The sequence below is a fragment of the Benincasa hispida genome, chromosome 4 (genome assembly GCF_009727055.1).
Source record: "Benincasa hispida cultivar B227 chromosome 4, ASM972705v1, whole genome shotgun sequence".
NCBI classification, from domain to species: domain Eukaryota; kingdom Viridiplantae; phylum Streptophyta; class Magnoliopsida; order Cucurbitales; family Cucurbitaceae; genus Benincasa; species Benincasa hispida.
In genome coordinates, this window is record NC_052352.1 from 61,169,169 (window position 1) to 61,182,930 (window position 13,762).

At 31.5% G+C, this 13,762-nt stretch overlaps 1 non-coding gene across 1 annotated transcript; it reads right to left on the reverse strand.

Moving 5' to 3' along the window:
• Positions 1-5,625: 5,625 nt before the first annotated feature.
• LOC120076946 lies at positions 5,626-5,732 on the reverse strand. The gene has a single exon (XR_005481691.1). It is a non-coding gene; the product is annotated as a small nucleolar RNA R71 (small nucleolar RNA).
• Positions 5,733-13,762: the final 8,030 nt, after the last annotated feature.

Sequence of the window (13,762 nt, forward strand, 5' to 3'; positions counted from 1 at the left end):
ATTTTGGTCACATCATCATGATGAGTGACTAGAGTTTGTATTTTTTATTCAAGGATCGATTCGAGTATGATTGTAAGATTGTTAGGCTTTAGGCCTAGAGTAATTGGTGTGTAAATATAAATAATGTGTTGTATGGATAGTAAGATCACCAAAAATCAGAAAATATAGAATCTGATATACCGAAAAGAATCTAAGCCCAACAACTTCACGTTGTTTTCTTAAGACAATTTTACTCAGTCTAGTGTCTGAGTTTCATGAGTAATTGTCTTCCAAGATAGAACAGATTAACTTTCTTATGGAAGTAGCACTCTGTTCACAAGATCTAACAAACTACACTTTGTGAAAATAAACCGAACTTACACAAATTTATAATACGGGAGAAAATTTTTATATGAGAAAAATGCTTATGAAAAAGTTGTTCAAAGCAATTTGAAGAAGAGAAGTTTATAGACTATTCGTGGCCATTCAAATAGTCATGTCTCTTCTTCAAGTTGGTTATTTTCAAAAAGATATATTCATTCATAAAATAATGCAACTCTACACGGAAGGTCAGATACCATTTTTCTAATAATTCTCCCCTATATATTGTAAGTTGACAATTTAAGATAAAAGAAAAAAGAAAAAGTTTGGTATTTTTCAATGAAGAATCTGTATCGAGATAAGTACTAAACACTTTGAACTTTCCCTAATGAACATCAGTCGAGTTTACTTAGCTAATCGGTGGACTTGATGCCTTGAACTGTCGACCGTTCTAGAGTAAACTAAGATAGTTGTGTTGGTTTTTTAGACCTTAATCTCAAATTAATTAATTAATTAATTAATATTTTGATGATAATAAACTTACTTTTATTTATTAACAATTTGAGTGATCTGAAGTGTCCATTGTGTAGAACTTAGAACAACAATTCCAACACAATTTGAATCACTCAAATCAGAGTTCAAATGTAGAAAATATGACTTAAACAAGCTTAATAGAAAAATCTCGAGCGGATGACGTGGCATAAATTTTCTCAGCAAAGTGGATCAACTGAAAAGTGCCACTTGGAGCATGAGAGGAAGGACACATGGTGAACTTTTGAGATTTTGGATTGATTTAAAAAAGAAAATGATTTTAAAAGGAAAATAAATTTAATATTATTTTATGTTTGTTTCTATAGACTAGTTTTGGACACATGGTGGATTTTTTCTTTTTGTTGGGTTTTAAAAAATAAAATGAATTTAAAAAGAACAAAATAATATTATTTTTGTTTGGTCTAACGGCTAGTTGATTCAAAAAGGAAAAATCTCCACCATTGATTTTTTCGTTTCCAAGTTCTAATGACCCAAATTAAATGTGATTTTCATCAATTTTCCTCTCTTTTTTAAACTCTCTATCTTCTCCAAAATTGAACAACAATTTTACATTCTTTTTCAATCCTCCATAACTCAAAGCCACTATTGTTATTCTCTCTCTAAGCTTCAATTTTTGTTCTTTTCATCTTATTCTAGGGAAATATTTATGTATTGTGAGGATTGATTTGTTGTGTACTACAATTTGTAAATCCACTATTTTAGAGAGTTTTTCTCATCTTTTTCTTCATTTCTAAATCTATTGTAAATGGTTACTCTTGAACTCATCACAAGAGCTTCGTAACGTTTGATCTTCAACCGTGGAAAAGATCAAGTTTGTTCTTGCACCCGTAAAAGGAACTTTGTAGGGGTTCGACTCTAAGCTGTGGAAAGAGTTAAATTCGTAGTGACACACTCAAGAGGAGCTTGGAAAGTGGATGTAGGTCGGTTGTGCTGAACCACTATAAAATTTCCGGTGCCAATTTCTCTATCCCTCTCATATTTAATTTTATTAATATATTTCATTGCATAGAATTAATTGCTATAGTTTGTTCTTGAATTTGTTTATGCCAATTTATTGATCTCTTTTAATTGAATTTATTTTCATAAACAAAAGTTTACTAATTTGTTTAATTGGGTCCACATTAGTAAAAAGTTTTCATTAGTTTAAATTTTCTTTATTCACCCCCTTTAAGATTGTCATACTGATCCTACAATTGGTATCAGAGAAATGAACTCTTCCACATACATTATTTTTAAAATATTATTAATATTTTGAAAAATTTAATTGCTAGAGCTATGACAACTTTAAATGGTAATTCTATTGATAGACTCCCATACTTTGATGGCAATAAAAATTATGATGTATGAAAAAATAAAATGACAACATTTATGCTTACTATGGATTTTAACATTTTGTATGTTTGTGAACATGATTTGTCTAGAATAATGAGTTGCTTACTTTTAATGCTAAAGCTATTAAAATCATATATTATGCATTGGATAGAAAAATATGTGATACAATTTTGTATTTTGATTATGCATATTACATTTGGAACTTCCTTAATAATATGTACAGTGTACAAAAATTCTTCTTGTACCACTAATGATTTATTTAATGTGAAGGAAAATTATAATTCTCAAAATCAATCAAAATCCGTGACATGAAAAAGGAAAAATGTTATGGAGCTCTCTTGTGCTTAATGGCTCATTTCGATGGTGAAAATGACAAAGATGAGGTAATTCAAAACCCCCCAACTTATGATGAATTACATGATGCTTTTGAAGATATGCAACACGATTTAGATAAGCTTGGCTCTAAATATTTGAAATTATCAAAGAAGCATAAGATAGTGATTATTGAGAATAAAGCTTTGATTGTTGAAAATGCAAGCTTGAAAAATGGAGCTAATATTGTGTTGCATAATAAAGTTGATATTTGTTGTGATGAGAAAAATGACTTGAATGATAGAATCAAGTTTCTTAAGAAAGAGAATACTGAGCTCAAATCTTTGTCATGTGATTTGAAAACTGAAGTGAATAATTTGAGAGATAAAAATGAGGAAATTGAATTTTTCTCTTTGAAATTAAATAATGAAATTGCTAACTTGAGGAATAGAATTAATGAGTTGAAAACTAGTAATACTTCTCTAGAAAAAGATAATTTTTCTCTTGTTGATATAATTAAATTTCTTGAATATGATGTTGAAGAGAAAAACAATCATTTGCAAATTCTTAAAGAGAGAATTGTTGCTACTAAAGAGCTTGAACTTGCAAAAAGGTCTATCAAGAAATTGACTTGGTACATAAAATTTGAATAAGATTAATGACATTGGTAAATCTTGTAACAACAAAAGGAGATTAGGCTATATAAAGTAAAATTGTTCATCTACTTCTAAGAGTACTACTTTTGTTAAAGCCCCACCCCTAATATGTCTCAAGATGGTTTATTTAATGTGCTTAATGTTGAATCTAAATTAATGCCAAAGCATGAAAAAGATAGAAGCATTCATGGAAAATCAAATTCTATACATAAACAACTTCATACTAGATCAAAATGTGCTCATAATATGAATTTTGTTAGCAAGCATGAAAAGGCTAAATCTAAATTTGAAAAATCAAAATCTGTACCTCATCATTCACATGTCAAAATTAATTGTACGTATAGTGGTAAATATGCGCATAATTGATAACTAGTAGAAATACAAGTTATCAAAGCTCAAATTATTAAAACAATGGGAGAAAGCGATGGTAAAATAGGCAATATTATGATTGAATGCGCCAAACTAAAATAAAATGCGATCGCTAATGCTCATCGCATAAAATCTATTAAACTGTGTTATTCTGTGTAGGTACAATGCGATGATGCGTTTGAAATTGCGATCCAAGGATACAATGCGATGGCGCATTTGAGTTTGCGATCGCAAGAAGTACCTTAAAAATGATTGCGTAAAGACTTTACATAAAGGCGACAACATAATAAAATATGATGGGACGTAAAGCTGATAACGGTTAATTTCGAAATACAGTTGACGATTATTAAAGACCATACAGTTCCAAATACATTGAACTTTCGGTGATTTTCAGACGGCGCAACAAAGTATGGAAATTAATGCTGCCCATCCATGCAATCATTAGTGAGAAGAACTGCTTCGCCTTGAAATCTATAAATACCCAATGTTGCCAAACCAAAAAGCGAGCGCGAGGAGGCGAGGTGAAGCCGAGGGAAGGGAATTCTTGAAAAGAAATTAATTTTCGGAGAGATCGAGAGACTGTCGGAAAACAGTACAAAGGAGAGACGTCCAACCCTTGCGAGAGTAAGATTCTACAAATCGGAAAAGAGTTGAAGTGATAAGAGCAATGTAAAAAGCCACGGGAAGCAAGACATTGCTTACCTGGCTTGATATTTCTCACTCCATCTATTGTTTTGTACTCAACACTTTATTTGCAAATATGAAAACCTCATTTCAATTCATGTTCAGTCTTTCCACACCATGCATGAGTAACTAAATTTGTGAATGGGTTGAGAAATACTTAGCTAGCATGACTTAAAGCTATGCACTTCATGTGATCATCTTGTCTTATGTATGCGTCATTCATCATTTGGAGTACATGAGATAGTAGTCTAAAGACAGAATCTAGGCTTGAGAGAGTCGGATTAGATCGCATAAGCAAGAGTAGAGACTTAGAAATAAGTTCTATCTGCTACATTCCATACACATCGCATGCATCCTAGAAATAGGAAATGTGGTATTATGCATTGAGAAATGTAGTGCTTAATATTTGTGTATAGCATGATCACATGACTTGTACAAAATCTTAAGAAATGTTAGCTAAATCTCTTCTCAACCCATTCATCACATACTTGCTATAACACCACCTTTTCATTGCTCCGCGTTTAATTTCATTGCATTAGAACATCTAAATTAAATCACTATCTACTTCTTTATCACCATCGCAATAGAATCAAAGAGTCCATCGCATATCTATTTAGTAATCCCTGCGTTCGACCCTGGACTTACCAGGACCCTAAGGAGGCTTATACTTAGCCTTTGTTAGGAAAACTTGTATGATCATCGCATCCACACATCCCTACATCGCATGATAAATCAATGCATCAAGTTTTTGGCGCCATTGTTGGGGATTACAGTATAGACTGCGCTAACATCAAACCTCTTTGATCTTTGCAGCTTTCAACCTTTGTTGTATTGCCATTCCATTTGTGAAGGAAGAGGCAAGCGTTGCATGAGCGAAGGATATAATCCTGAGCTCAAATACGACCCAGAGATCAAAAGAAATTTTTGCAAAAGACAGAGAAACATACGTAAACGACAAGGAAGAGTTCATAGAATGGCTGAACAACCTGAAGAATGAGTAGCAAATGAAAACAACATCATGGCAAATCCTATCCTCCTGGCAAATGATCGTAATAGACCCATCTGGGACTATGCGTCACCAAACTTGTATGATTTCTCCCTAGAAATCATGAGACCAACATTGGATGGATCAAGGTTCGAGATGAAACCAGTAATGTTACAAATGATACAAACAACACGATAGTTCGGAGGACGGCGTGGTGAAGATCCGTATGCCCATTTACGAAGCTTCATTGAAATCTGCAACACTTTTATGTTCCCTAATATTTCTCCAACAGGGGTTTGACTCACGTTATTTCCATTTTCACTATGTGATAAAGCAAGAAAATGGGCTTACTCTCCCGAACCAGGAGAGGTAACTTTATGGGAGCAAGTTGTGGAGAAGTTTATGAAGAAGTATTTCCCTCCCACAGAGAATGCCAGAAGAAGAAAATTGATCACCAATTTTGAACAAGAAGAAAATGAATCTCTCAGTGACGCATGGGCGAGATTCAAGAGACTAGTACGCGACTGCCCACACAATGGATTTTCGGATTGCCTCCAAATGGAGATTTTCTATCATGGACTCAATTATGCATCGCAAACAGCTGTCAATGCAGCAACAGCAGGAGGTCTGCTGGACAAAATGTATGATGAAGCAAAGAATATTCTTGATTGCAACCTCTCGTGAGAAGATAGTTCCGTGTCCCTCCGAACAAAAGTCGATTGTCACTGCTTATGGACCCGAACCTGGGTGATCTATCCATGATCAAACTTATTATTATCAAAATGATTTGAACTGTTTCAAAGACCCTCTAGAAAAACCACGAAGATTGGCAAGAAAGCGATCAAAGAACAAAGCCCAGAGAAGTAATGCGAGTAATGGCGCCATCGCATCATTACAAAATCAGATGAATGCGATGATAAATTTGTTGCAAGGCATTGCAATAAACAATTCAGGAACTTGAAATGGGCAAGTCAATGTGATAGAGCAAACAAGCACCAACTGTGTTGTATGTGAAGAATCACATTCTTTTGAGGAATGTCCACAAAATTCTCAATCAGTCTACTTTGTCAAAAACAATCCTTTTTCAAACACTTACAACCCGGGGTGGAAAAATCACCATTTAAATACTGCTTTTATTTTCTGTGGATCCACTATAACACCTTAATCACATGTCCAAGGAACATCACTTGCTTGAGCCAAACTCGCATTTGCTGAACTTTGTATACAATTTCCTATCTCGCAATGTCTACAACACCGTTCTCAAGTGCTCAACATGTTCTTCCTTACTCTTAGAATAGATTAGTATATCATCAATAAACATAATTACAAACTGATCAAGGTAAGGATAAAATATCCTATTCATCAAATCCATGAATGTTGCAGGGGCATTTGTCAATCCAAACGACATTACTAAAAACTCATAATGCCCATACCTTGTTCTGAATGCTGTCTTTGAAATATCTGATTCCTTAATTCTCAACTGATGGTACCCCGACCATAAGTCAATCTTGGAGAACACCGAGGTATCCTTTAGTTGATCAAATAAATCATCAATCCGTGGCAAAGGATATTTATTATGTATTGTTACCTTATTTAATGTCGGTAATCAATACATAATCTTAGTGTACCATCCTTCTTCTTCAGGAACAATACTGGAGCACCCCACGGAGAAATTCTAGGTCTAATGTAACCTTATCCACCAGTTCCTGTAGTTGAGTTTTTAACTCTTTCAGTTCTGTCGGTGCCATTCTTACAACCCAAGGAGCTCGTGCTAGTGATAGTGAGTGGTTTCCTTTCAAATGTTTTGATATAGAAACTAATTATATATTATAGTATGCTATGATTTATGAAATGTGATGGTATGATCTATTTTACTTGTTTGATATTTAAAAAATGTTTAAATCGTGATTTCTAAACTCTCGATGGTTTTATATGATCTTGATTTATCAAAATGTAGTTTGGAACTGGAGTTTACATACTTGTGATTTGTATGGTTTTTATGAAAACCTCTTGATGGACCTCTTCGGCCAACAACGTGACATATTCAGTAGGAGGTTTACTCCGGGAGTTTAGGAGTTTCAAACAAGGGAAGCTTTAAACCAAGATACAATGGTTCTTTCAGTTCTAAATTAGGTAGAAGAGGAGGATTTTCGTCTGTTAACAATTCAAAATGACCATTTGAGTCCACAGTAGGTTCACAGATGAGACCAACCAATGGTGCTTCTACATATGTTGAGAGGAGACCTATTTGTGCAAAATATGGCAGAGGTCACTGGGGTCCATACTTTGGAAAGAATGATGTATGCTTCAACTGTGGACAACCTGGACATTTCCGCAAAAAATGTCCTAAGTTGTTACGAAAGGGCAATACTACTCAAAGAACCACTTCTCAAACAGTTGATTAGCCAACTATGCCAACAACTTCCAAAGGTGAGGGTTCGAGTGGTGCTAAGCAGAAGGCACCAATGGTCGCCCTCGTGCTCAAGGGAAAATTTTTGCAATGACCCAATAGGAAGCTAATGAAACACCAGATATATATATATATATATATATATATATATATTATATATATATATATATATAATATATATATATATAATGGTGTATTCTTAGACGTATTTGTATCTTAGTTTTTTAGAAATTGATGAGTCATCGTATCCAATCATAACCATATCATGTAGCCGTATCCGTGTCTGTGCTTCATAGTTATTTGGCTTTTTGGTCAATGAGATGTTTGTTCTATCCTTGTGTTTTTCATAGAAAGCTTTGAGCAAAAAGATATTGAGTCTGAAATATATTCTTTATTCTTGTTGAGAAATTGATATTTAAGCATGTTATTTTGAAGAGTTGTTAAATTCTTTTCTATAGGGGGAATATTTATAAAATTGGCACTTTCTTGAATTCCAGTAGTATTTTGTTCAAGATTGGTAAAAATTCATTTTAATTGATACCATGCTTATATTGATTGGCTATTATTTTTCAACAATTAGTGTTTGTCTTATAAGATTTGATATTTTGGTATCCCGATTGGTTGATTTTTACTTAAATGATTTTAGCTCCTTGATTCTTATTGATTTCTTATTAAAAGGAGAATCCTTGATTTTAGGGAGAGTTATACACATTTTTATCTTTTTATATATGAATTTCATGTTTGGATGAAATTGACTTCCATATCATTTTATTGTTGTGTATCCCTCTTATGCATATTGTTTATCCTTTTAGGTGGAGGAATTGTCTTTGGACTAAAATTGTGTTTTGAAAATTTATTTGATATTTCTACCCTCAAGTTGAATTATGTGCTAAATGTCTTTTTGTCCCTTATTAAGGGGAAGTGCTCCATTGATTTTAAAAGAGGGAGAAATTTATGAAATTGATCAAAATCGAATTAGCTTGAGCTTGGTTGATTCTTTGTGATATCTCTTGAATTTACAATGTTGTTACATATTTTTAAGAAGGCACGTCAATAGGAGAAGATTTGCAAAATTATGTGTTCACTTTTTTAAGAACTTTCATGTCTTTATGATATTTTTCTTAATTATCCTTTTTTATTGATTCCAAGTGGAGATAGATAGTAAGAAAAATGAAAGTATCTTGTCATTGAAATATTTATTGTTTTCATGTTAATTAAAATTATATGGGTGTTGATTGTGATTCTTGTTCATATTTTATATTACACACCTCTTTGAATTGTTTGTGAAAGGGGATGGTTGGCTTTTTAGACCTTAATCTCAAATTAATTAATTAATATTTTGATGATAACAAACCTACTTTTATTTATTAACAATTTGAGTGTTTTGAAGTACTCATTGTGTAGAGCTTGGAACAACGGTTCTAACACAATTTGAATTCCTCAAATCGGAGTTCAAACGAAGAAGATATAACCGAAACAAGTTTAACAAAAAAATCCTTGAGCTAATGACATGGCATAATTTTTCTCATCAAAGTGGACAAATTGAAATGTGCCATTTGGAGCATAAGAGGAAGAACACATGGTGGGCTTTTGAGATTTTGGATTGATTTAAAAAAGAGGATGATTTTAAAAGGAAAATGAATTTAATATTATTTTATGTTTGTATCTAACAACTAGTTTTAGACACATATGGATTTTTTTTCGTAGTTTGATTTAAAACGAAAAATCTCCACACGAAAAATCTCCACCATTGATTTTTTCATTTCCAAGATCTAATAGCCCAAACTAAATGTGATTTTCACCAATTTTCCTCTGTCTTCTCCAAAATTGAACAACAATTTTATATTATTTTTCAATCCTCCATAACTCAAAGCCACCATTGTTATTCTCTCTCTAAGCTTCAATAAGATTTATGTATTGTGAGGATTAATTTGTTGTGTGCTACAATTTGTAAATCCAGGGTTACTCTTGAACCTGTCACAAGAGTTCACAAGAGTTTTGTAAATCCTTAATCGTGGAAATGATCGAGTTTGTTATTGCACCTATAAAAGGAACATTGCAACAGTTCGACTCTAAGTCGTGGAAAGAGTGAAGTTCGTAGTGACATACTCAAGAGGAGCTTGAGAAGTGGATGTAAGCCGCTTGTTTCGAAGCACTATAAAATTTTCGATGTCAATTTCTCTATCCCTCTCATATTTAATTTTACAATTAATTTGTTAATATATTTTATTGCATAGAATTAATTGCTATATTTTGTTCTTGAATTTGTTTATGCCAATTTATTGAACTTTTTTAGTTGAATGTATTTGCATAAACAAAAATTTGTTAATTTCTTTAATTGGCCCACATTAGTAAAAAGTTTTCACTAGTTTAAATTAACCATATTCACCCTCTTCTAGGGTTGTCATACCGATTCTACAAATTGAAGTTACACAGCTTCTCACGGTAACAAAGTTTGTTCTCATAATTGTATTAATTTTGGCCTTGAACATGACTTGGTCTCATGAGTGTTTTAGAGAATTCGCCTTAAATTTCTCATAGAAGCGACCCCTTCACACCGACAAATGTGATTCCTATAAAAAACATCTTATATGTTCTTTTCATAAATAACTAGCTATAAAGAACATCGTATATGCTCTTTTCACATGTCAAGAACAAATGAACTTAGATTTTATTAAGTTTAAATAACAAATATCTAACATGAGAATTAAAATAAAATAATTAATGGCCAAAACTATATATATCTTATTTTAGGTTAATTCACAACAATATAAAATGAGTTGCAGGTGTTTTTGGATATTTGGAACACTTGAAACATAAACTTTGATGATTTTTGGTTTTGCTATTATCTTTATGTGCTTCAACCAAATTTATTTTCTTCCTACAAAAATAGCACAACTCTTATTATTAGAGTAAATTTGAGAATAAATTACGATAAAGAGTTAGAAATATGTATGATATATACTAATACATTTAATTTAGATCTTTTGAATCTATCGATTTAGATTATGTTGTTCTCTATTGTTGTCATGTGTAGTTCTCCTAACATAATTAAAAAAAATGTTAAATTCAAACACATGAAAACCAAATAAATACTTTGGCACATATAAATAAGATTTTTAAGATTATAATAAGTTAGAAATCTAATCAAAGATCTTTCGAAATCTAATCAAAGATCTAACTAAATATAATAAAATAGCAATAATATAAAATTTTACGAACTAACAAAGACTATATGCTCAACCTTAACATTATAATTTAAAAATGAGATAAATTTATGAATCTTTCTTATGATTGAAAAGGAAGATACTCATTATATTTGTGCGTTACCAAAAGAAAAAAAAATTAAATCCAACTAAATATTTGCCAATTAGGAGAAGATCCATTTGACAACTTGAAAATTAAAAAGTTTCCCGCGCAAATAACGGAACATATAGTAATGAATAAAATTTTGAACATCTTTTACATTTCTGTGAGGCCACATTTATGAATACAAAACAATCATCATTGTTAACACTCCCTCTTAAATTTTGTTCTTTACTTTTACTTCTCTTATTTGTCCCATTTTCTTCATTCAAACTCATTTTCATTTCTGACTCAATTCTTGTTTTTGCTTCTTTTTCAATCTAAATTCTACTTCATATATTAAATAATTGGCCAATTTGGAGAAGACCCGTTTAGCAAATTATAAAAAAAAAAAAAAAAAAAAAACTTGTCCTCTCAAAATTCATATAAAAAGACAAAAAAGAAAATTGTAGAAATTGGTCATTGCCTTGCTTGTAGAAAAGATGTTTTTTTTAGTACAAATAGGAGTGGGGAATTTGAACTATTAGGATGGATGTTGCGGAGATTTGTTAATTTGCTGAAATTATGTGTTTTTATAAAGATGTAGTTTTTCCAAAAGTTTCAAAATGGAGGGATAGAAAAAATAATAATCATTAAAAATTTTCACATAAAAAATGAATGTAAAATTAAATGAAAAAAATTAGTAAATTTTGTACATAAAATACTTACATCTCATTCCCCTTTACATTAATTAATTTTGTACGGACCGGATCAACAGTAGAAGAGAAGAGATCGATGTGGCCGAATGTGTTTGGTGTGATGAACCAAAAATCAAAAATTGAAGAGAAGAAGAAAAATATTGGAGAAAGAAATAAGAAAAAAAATTAGGAAAGATATAAAAAAGTACCTAATCAAATACATATATTTTAAAGATTCACAACCTATATATTTAATAAAATATATTTATTCTAACCATTTATATATATAAACATCGATATCATATCTCACTAAAACTCACCTTAATTAAGAGAAACTTCACTGCGAGAGCCTGGGGTATTGGTGACAATAGAAATCTGCTGAAAAAAAGCAACCAATGCAACTGAGATACGAAGAAGGATCGAGGCCATCATGAAATGGAGAACAAAACTTGATTATAAAATTCTTTCGATAACATTCTGAAAATAAAGAGATGGAGCTAGATAAAAGTGGAAAAGTTTGTATTTATTACTTGAAAATTTTGTAGTTACGAAGTGATGCAATTTTATAAAGGGTCTGTATGAAAATGCCAAGAGAATCCAAAAGGTGTGACATTGTACTTCAAATAGAAAATATTGAAGGAGGATAAAATAAGAATTTTTAAGAGATATAAGGGCAAAAAGGGAAGATAAAAATTCCTCCTTATTGTCCATTTTAATATAGTATAGATTATTAAACAACTTATATAAATAATTAAAACCACAATGCTTACCTAAAATCACAATTGCACTGTCTTATTATCCTTAGAATGGGTAAGAAGAAAAAAAAAATCAACGCAGTGCTCATAAGTTTTCCAAAGGTCGATTTGTCTATTGAATCTAGATCTTGGGATCTCCAATCAACTAGGCTGGGTTGCGATTAACTTCTTAAAATTAAAGGCTTTAATCCCATTCTCCTTCTTGAACTTTCAACCAACTCTCTAGTTAATCCTTTTACAAGCGGATCTGCAACATTATTTTATGACTTTACAAAGTCAATTGTGATAATTCCATAGTTATCTGATTGTATTAAGTTTTCATCATATATGTTGAGACTTATTATAATTCACTAAAGAGGTTTAGGTTGTAGTCACACTTTAGAAATACCATACACAAATTTCGTAATCTCACACTTTAAGAATACCATACAAAAAATTTTGTAGCCAACTCAAACATATCCCAACCTCTTTTTAAATTGTCCTCGAATATTCTCAAACTTGAATTATCAACTGGGGAATAGTCACTTTTTCCAAATACCTCACAATGACATAAGACTTTAAAAGGTTTCAACCTTTCCACAATCACAAGAAATTTCCTATATTTTCATGTATGGAATTCCATATAAAATATAATTAACTTTCAACCGTGGGAGACATATTAAAAAAATGTGTCTTATCCCGATTTTAGAATCAATCATTTTATAGGCCAGAAAATTTTTTACTATAAATTTCATTACTATGACATCTTCTGTCTTCTGTATATTATTTTCTCTAATGATTCTCATACTTTTTTTTTTTTCCAAATTCACCACTATACACATTATATAGTGTGTTATCCATTTAAAATGTGGCTCTTGCATAAATATTTTGCATATATTTCCATTCCTCGAGTGCGAGGAATTTTTTTTTGTTGGCTTCTCCTTTAAATATTACAATAGTATGTTTTTTTCAAAAATCTTGACAAAGTCAAAGATCTTGCCATTAAATTCCTCCATGATTTCCACAAAAAAATAGCGCAAGATTTTATATCGTTGATGACATTTATGTGAACTAAAATAAATAACTTTACCGAACAAGTTCTTACGAAATAAAACTTGAGACATTATTCATTATGTTTGAAACGTAGTTAAAACATATCAATATAAGCCAATGGAAAAAATAACATAAATTGTGCAATACTCATGGCTTAAATCACCATTGTTATTGTATGGATAGTAAGATCACCAAAAAAAAGAAAATATAGAACTGATATACCAAAAAGAATTTGAACCCAACGACTTCATGTTGTCTTCTTAAGACAACTCACTCTAGTGTTCGAGTTTCATGAGTAATTGTCTCCCAAGATAGAACAGAGGAAGTAACACCTCGTCCACAAGATCCAACAAACTACTATTTGTGGAAATAAACCGAACTTGCACAAATTA